The following is an 8,395-nucleotide window of genomic DNA, read 5'->3' as shown; positions in this document are numbered from 1 at the left end:
TTTAATGACATATTTTATTTTCTCCAGCGACATATTCATTGACATTTCTTTGAGCCATCTCCCTATACTTGGTGCCTCTATTTTTTTCCAATGAAGTGCTATAAGACGTTTAGCTTGTAGAGTACACATTTGGACAAATATATATTCTCTTCTCCTCAAACTAAGATTAATAGGATATATATTTAATATAAAGATTTTTGGTTCAAGAGAAAGTGTGACATTGATTATTTTGTCTATCATAATCTGCACACCCTTACAGAATTTCAAGATCTCTTCACACTCCCATACACAATGAAAAAAAGTGCCTTTACATGAATTGCATTTAGGACAGATGTCTGTAATATTTTCATTGAATTTATTTAATAAAACTGGAGTTACATATACTCGCATCAGCCAATTATATTGTAACAATTTTAATCTTGTATTAACAGTTTGCATCTGAGCATCTTTACAGACCTCTCTCCAGTCAGTCATTGATATTTCCTCATTGAGATCCTTTCTCCATGCTTCTAATCGAGAATTTGCCATCTCATGAGATCCTTCTACAAACATATTATATAAAAGTGAAATACGACCCAAACTATAACAATTTTTGGTGACTTCCTTTTCCAAGATGGATAAAGGTGGTATATTTATAAAACACTTCTGAAATGACAAAATAAAACTCCTTATTTGCAAATACCTAAAAAATATATTTTTAGATATACCAAATTTAGTACTCACTTCTTGAAAGGACATTAGTCTATCTTATACAAATCTTTTATATGCTTAACACCTTTCTCTGCCCATAATTTGAAGCCTACATCTGTTCTGCCCGGAATAAATTTTGCATTTCCCCATAAAGGGCAGTAACAAGATACTGAATTTGTATACGAGATCTTCAAATATCTATGTGTTTCATGCCACACTCTTACCATGTTTAGAACTATTGGATTTGAAACATTTTCCTTCATTTTCTTTAAAACTTTACAGTCTGGGTCATATAAATAAGTTTCTAGAGACAAATCTGGTTTAATTGATTTTTTTTCCAATTCTAGCCATTTTGGTAGATCATGAGAAGGAGAGAAAAAAAAAACATAATAAATCTAAACTGAGATGCCAGATAATACCACTGGAAATTAGGGCAATGAAGCCCACCTCTATCATAAGGCATATATAGAAGAGATAGTCTAAGTCTTGGTCTTCTATTATTCCATATGAATTTCATAACAATCTTCTTCAGTCTAGAAAATGTAATATATTTATCCTCCCTATTACAGAGATGGGTAATGAGGTCCATCATTCAATTGACTTTGCTACATTATCAAAAACAGTGTCATAATTTATCACAACAACATCTCCCACCTCATAAACATCTCCCACCTCATGAAATCATATTATTAGTCAGGACCTCAGCTATGGGATTCTTATATAATAACCCAACCCATTTACAATAATTCTCTCTGAGTCCATAACGTTTCAACACGTCGAACAGAAAGTCCCATTCGACTCTGTCGACAGCTTTCTCTGCGTCTAATGACAACAGAGCAGTATCTATACTTCCCCTCTGGTCATGCAAAATATTCAGTACTCTTCTAACATTATGGCATCCTTGTCTATGCAACATAAACCCATTTTGATCATTCCCTACTAAGTATGGTAATAGATTTTCTAATCTTCTTGCCAAAATTTTACACAGAATTTTTGTATCCGAATTTAGTAAACTTATAGGGTGCATATTTCACATTTATTATTAGGCTTTCCTGGTTTAGGCAGCAAAGTAATTAAAGCCTCGCTCATAGAAACAGGTAACATATTCTTTTTGAAGACCTCCATTAACATATCTAAAATAGGTCTTATTAGTTTGTCTTTAAATTTTTTATATATGTCTATGGGGATGCCGTCTGGCCCCGATGCTTTCCCTGCTTTTATCATTTCGATAGCTTCTACTACTTCTTGCAAACTTATATCTTTATTTAACTCTTTTTTTTTTTTTTTTTGTTCCTCCGATGCACATGGTAAATCCAAATTATCTAAGAATTTTTTTTGTAAATCAGAACCTTGTAAACATTCCGAACTATATAATTGCATATAATAAGACCTGAATGATTCGTTAATTTGCTGTGGGTCAACAATACTACTACCATCAGTATTTTCAATATCAGCACACTCAAAAAAATATTTGTCTCCAACAATTAAGATTTATGTATTTTGATTGCATATAAAATTTCCATCCATTTTGGATTACATATTTTTTTACCTAAATTAAGTAATAAACATTATGTGATTCAAAAGTGTAAGACATATGTAAATGAAACAAGAATAAGATTTATGTAATATTAATAAATCAAACATGTTTCAAATTCATAAGAATCATGATTATGTATTCTTAGACAATAAACTCTATTTAATTAAAATGCATAATATTTAGGTATTTTAATAAAGTAAATGGTTTTTATTTTATATTCATTAATTATTTTATTCCTGTACAGAATCTAACTGCAAGACACAAAAAACAAGATAGACCAAATGGCTACACTTTTTTTTATTGACATTCACATTTTAGATGTCATAAAGCACAAAAAAAAAAAAAAAGATTAAAAAGATGAGCTAGCAAATGAAACTAGTCTTTGGGAACTTGCATAAACAGAAAAATCAAGTTACATATGAGCCAATGACAACATTTGGACAAATCTATGAAATTACTTGAAATGAAATGGTGACAGTCAAGAAAAAGCTTAAAAGCACCACAACTTAACACTGTAGTTCCAATCAATGTCTTTGGGCACTTGTTTAAACAGAAAAATCAGGTTACATATGAGACAATGACAACAGAATTACTAACATTTGAACAAATCTGTGAAATTACTTGAAATGAAATGGTGACAAAAAAGTCTGAGTATCGCACCACCACCATAGTATCAAAAGGTATATAAAATTATATATTTATGTCTTAAGAACCCTTTCAAAACGGTATAAAACACCTGACAATTTTACAAATCTGACATGCATTTTTTTATTTTTTTAAACAGAGTCATAAAAGGTTGCCTGCATGCAGGTGGGCAAGCATGATTACATGTTGGGCATACATAAACATCCATCAAACAGGAACTTCAAAACTTGCGAAAAATCCAGAAACTCAGGACCAGCACTTACTTGCATACACTTTAACATGTGCAATATCAAAGAACATTGAACAGCCAAAAAAAGAACAAGAAATGTCCTTGTAAACAGTGTTTCAAAACAGTATAAAACTTGAAGTAAACAATGTTCACTCAGGTAAATAGAAAACTCAAACAATACTTGGGGAGTACTGAAGCATGTTCTTATTGAAGCATCTTAATCTTGAGTGCCTGTACTTTGGGTGAAGGCCTGGCTGAATCCAGCTCCATGAAAAGTTTTTGGAATGCTTCAAATGTGCATTTGAGGTCTTTCGGGTAGTTAAGATTAAGGGCATAAATGAGTCCCAAAAGCATCACACATCCATGTGTGATGCTCTGCAGGTTTTGGAGGACTGCCAAACCTTCGAGAACCACACCAACCAGGATCATCTCCGGGATCAGCCCCCTCGCCCCGAATAACATAGATGCCCATTGTTGTCTGTGCAATCCCAGACTCTGCCTCTTCACTTTCACAGTCCTGGAGAAGAAACAAAGACAATGAGTTATGACACCAGGCAAACAGATTAAAGACACGTTTTACAAACTTTCATATACTCTCCATCTCTCTCTGCATTTTATACATTTATATATGGAGAAAAAAAAAAAGTTTAAGATCTGCGCTCATGGAAATGACAATAGTCAATGTTACAGTACATAATATTCTTTAGAATTGTGAACTTCTGATATTACAGCAAAACTTTGGGAAGGGACATTTTTATCCCAGCATGACAATGCCTCTACACCAAGCAATGTTCAAAGAAAACATAAAAAAGAAAACCCCATTTCCTTTCAGTTCTAAAACACTATATGACTTTAAAAAAAAAAGACAAACCTGATAATCATTTGTAAACACTCATACACATTAACAAATTAAATTTAAACATGCTTAATTTAGAAACTGTGTCAGTCGAAAAACAAACATTTCTGATCGTCGTGTAATATAATAATTTCAAAATAATAAATATATTTTTATTTATATTTATTACACGGCCTTCTGGAATGCTTAATTCTGATTGCTCATTGGGGTGTGCTATTCACCGATAACAACCGTTCTAAACTAATAACGCACGATAACCCAGATGCTGCAAATAATTTTGACAAGCACTGTATAATATTTCACAAAAAATAAATATGTCTTTTAAAAGCATGTTTGACATTATATTTTCAAATAATTAAACCAGATTGCATGTTCGTGTCATGTAAACATTGTGTCTTACCATAAAAACAAAAGTAAAGAAGAAAGTAAACAAGTTTACCTCGCCAAAGGTATGTATTCATTAAAAATGTGCCAATAAAATATTTCAAAACAATGTTTCTTGCTCAATAACTTAATTATGAGGTAAATAGCTGTGTAATAAGTGGGATAATGTACAGGCATACAGCAGTTATTCCAAAACAATAATTATTCTGCGATAACAGCCGTATGCCTGTACATTATCCCTTAGATATAAATGTTCACATAGTGCACATGGATTGTGTGTAGCCAGTCATACACTTACCACATATTCTTTGATGAGTGTCTCCAAGTCTTCATTGAGATAAATGCTCAGACACCTCAGAAACAGTCACGCTTGACATTTATGTCTTCATTCTCAAACAAGCATAACAAAATAATTAAAAATTATTTAAGTAAGGCTGAATTTTATAGCATGTTTAACCCCAGAAAATACTTTTTGACTTATTCTAAAAAAATAGAGATTTTAAATGAGATCAGAATGTTCTTCTTTGAAACACAAGTGTCAACCTGTCTGTGAAATCCAATTCTGAGTTAACGAGCAAAGTTTGACTTCACTTATTAATTTCATTATAATTTCAATTCATGACATGACCTTACTCAGTCAATATCTAACACATCAAGGTTATATTTTCACATTTCAACATTCTTTACACAAAAAAAAAAAAAATAAAAAAAAAATTAATATTTTTTTTTACTTTAGATGGGTTTTCCCAGGCAGGGTCACAGATGTGGGCATTTTAAATGGGTTTTTAAAGAATTCTATCCATTGAAACTATGCAATTACCACTTTAAAACTGCAAAGTTTGCATAAAGAGATTGTAAAATTAATGACAGTGGTTGAGTCCATTTTTACAACATGAGGACACTAAAATGTGCTGTCTAATACACATTAAAGAAAGTTTTACTTGCACATCAAGCATGTACTAATACACTTTTTAAATTTGCACTTCAAATTTAATTTGCTTTAATTTATGAATTTTAAAATATAAATAAAAGCTTAAAGGGTTAGTTCACCCAAAAATGAAAATTCTGTCATTTATTACTCACCCTCATGTCGTTCCACACCCGTAAGACCTTCGTTAATCTTCAGAACACAAATTAAGATATTTTTGATGAAATCCGATGGCTCAGTGAGGCCTGCATATGGAGCAATGACATTTCCTATCTCAAGATCCATTAATGTACTATACACATGTAAATCAGTTCATGCGAGTACAGTGGTGCAATATTAATATTATAAAGCCACGAGAATATTTTTGGTGTGTCCAAAAAAAAACAAAAAGTAACGACTTGTATAGTGATGACCGATTTCAAAACACTGCTTCAGGAAGCTTCAGAGAAGTGCTGATTCGACATGCTGATTCATAATGCTCCAAAGCTTCCTGAAGCAGTGTTTTGAAATCGGACAGCAAAAATATTCTCATGGCTTTATAATATTAATATTGAATCACTGTACTCACATGAACTGATTTAAATATGTTTTTAGTACATTAATGGATCTTGAGAGTGGAAATGACATTGCTCCCTATGGAGGACTCACTGAGCCATTAGATTTCAACAAAAATATTTTAATTTGTGATCTGAAGATCACGAAGGTCTTACGGGTGTGGAACGGCATGAGGTTAAGTAATAAATGACAGAATTTATGGTACGGATTTTTTGTCCTGCACATCCTCCCTTGTGACGGAAAACCTTTACCAGATCATCAGAGCACTTGTCAAGCTGACCAATAAACTTGGAGATCAGAGGAACAGTAGTGATGCGCATAAACTCCAAGTTCACCTGAAAACACAAACAAATAACAAAATATCGTTCACTTTAAACAATTTTAGCAACTATGAATTTGCATCTGTATTTGAAACAAATCGTTTCCAACACTTACTTTCCAATTTGAAACAGTGCAGGCCATCGATTTCGGACATCTATTATCATTGGTTCCTGAAGAATTTCTTGTCGCCGGTACGAGAAGGTCCAATGCATCTTTTCCTTAATCACACTCATTATACTTTTTTTTAATCTCACTCAATAGAGCAACCCTTTCCACCTCCAGGCTCTCTGTGGTTTCACCACTTGGATGTTTTGGACAGAAATTAACCTCGGCTTTCTGGGGCTTTTTTATGTTTGCAGCTGGCTTCCCCTGGCCTTTCTGCTTGTTTTTAAGTGAGTTGACGGTGACTTCTGGGTGTCCAGCTCGGCCGAGTTTGGTGCGGAAGTTCATCATCTTGATTTTAATGTAGTGCTTTCATCCACACCACCCAGTGCGGGTTCCTTTCTCACGCAAACATGGATGGGTTTGTATAAGGGCCTCAGCTACTTTCTCAAATTGATCATCCTTTGGATACGCTGTGTACTTAATTATTTCTTCCGCAAGGCCGTCAAGTATATCGGATCTGAGTTTTGGGGTAGGAGATAGCAAAGTTCCATTTGCACGGAATTCAACATTTCCATTCTGAAGCTGTATCTCAGCACAATATGAAAAGTGTGGCACTACAAAAACCTTAGGCCAAGTGCAAGACCGGGACTCAGGAGATGACAACAGAATGGAATCGTTGCTGCTACAGGAGCTAACAGATGCCGAATAATTTGCTTCTTGCTGCGAGGAGCTGGTAGATGCATTACTTGGAGTCACTGGAATTGTGGAGAAAGTATCTGTAGTGGGTGGAGCTGGAAGTATTACAGAGCTGGTATACTCACAAGGTAAGTATACTACTTTCAAAGTACTGCGATCTTGAATGTCTGAAATTGATGCGAGGTTCATAAATTTGTTTCCAAACTCTGCATCTTTGTATTTAAGCCTAAATGGCTCTGTTACTCCAAAGTAGGGCTGGGCGATGTATCGAATGCTTTTGTCACGCGCATTTCTTCAGTAAAGCCGGTTCCCTGATTGCCGCTAAATCGCCATCACCTGCTTTCAAATGAAGCGGCATTTAATAGACAGAGCCGTAGATCACTGATAAGACACGCAATATCGCGTTCAATATCGACGGCGATACATATCGATATTGAACGCGATATTGCGTGTCTTATCAGTGAACTACGGCTCTGTCTATTAAATGCCGCTTCATTTGAAAGCAGGTGATGGCGATTTAGCGGTAATCAGGGAACCGGCTTTACTGAAGAAATGCGCGTGACAAAAGCATTCGATACATCGCCCAGCCCTACTCCAAAGACAGTCTTAATTTCAAGAGCCAAGTGATCCACAGATGTCGGCATTCCGGATGAAATGGTTAGTTTTCATGCATCATCTTCACATCCAAAAAGGACTCTGAAGATAACTGGTGCTGCCATCCTGCTTTATTGATCTACAAGGCAGGCCCAAAAAAGGGTAGGAAACATAAATAAAACATTTACAATGTTTAAGTCACTAAACATTTTTTTTTCCAAAGCACTAAAAGTACATACAAATCCTACCTTTGACAACAATGTGTCTCTTTAGGGTTACCAAATGTTTGGAACCAATATATGGATAAAAATCTGCCAGTTCCTCAAATTGAACCAGGGCAACTTCTTTCCCTGGTGAAGACGTCAACTCAAAGGCTCTGAAGTGGTCCTGATACCAAGCACACAATAAGTGATGTTTTATAAACGTAGTTCAGGAGGAACAAGTCAAATAAGATACCCAATCATTACATCATCTTAATCATTACGTCATCTCAACCAGCTGTCAAAAATCTGTAATCAACGTATCTACCCAATCGGCATGAGTTCAGGTCTGTATATAATCACAGTCAAACTCACCCAAGGATCCTCGACAGTTTCCAGAATTTGGTCCCGCCCTAAGTTCCTAACATGTCTGAAGTCGCGTCCGATGAAGACTCTTTCATCCTCGAGGAATCTTTGCCACAATCTTCTGGCCTTAAGAACAATTTTTCTCCAATCCAACGACATTATTTCGGAACAAACGGGTCCCTGCATGCCAAAACGCCGACGTCCGAATCATCCGCGATATCCTTCTGTGTATTTCCCTACTCTGGCCCATTCAATCATTACTGTCATAGAAAAATGACAATAAGGCAGC

The 8,395-nt window shown here is 34.9% G+C and overlaps 1 long non-coding RNA gene across 1 annotated transcript; it reads right to left on the bottom strand.

Moving 5' to 3' along the window:
• Positions 1–2,841: 2,841 nt before the first annotated feature.
• Positions 2,842–7,215, bottom strand: LOC137005261 (uncharacterized). Its single transcript, XR_010892217.1, has 4 exons — positions 6,260–7,215; positions 6,076–6,159; positions 4,640–4,731; positions 2,842–3,618 (listed from the first exon to the last, which is right to left on the bottom strand). It is a non-coding gene; the product is annotated as an uncharacterized lncRNA (long non-coding RNA).
• Between the last annotated feature and the right edge of the window lie 1,180 nt (positions 7,216–8,395).

The sequence above is a fragment of the Chanodichthys erythropterus genome, chromosome 17, assembly GCF_024489055.1.
Source record: "Chanodichthys erythropterus isolate Z2021 chromosome 17, ASM2448905v1, whole genome shotgun sequence".
Lineage (NCBI taxonomy): Eukaryota > Metazoa > Chordata > Actinopteri > Cypriniformes > Xenocyprididae > Chanodichthys > Chanodichthys erythropterus.
This window is presented reverse-complemented; position numbering and strand designations above follow the sequence as displayed.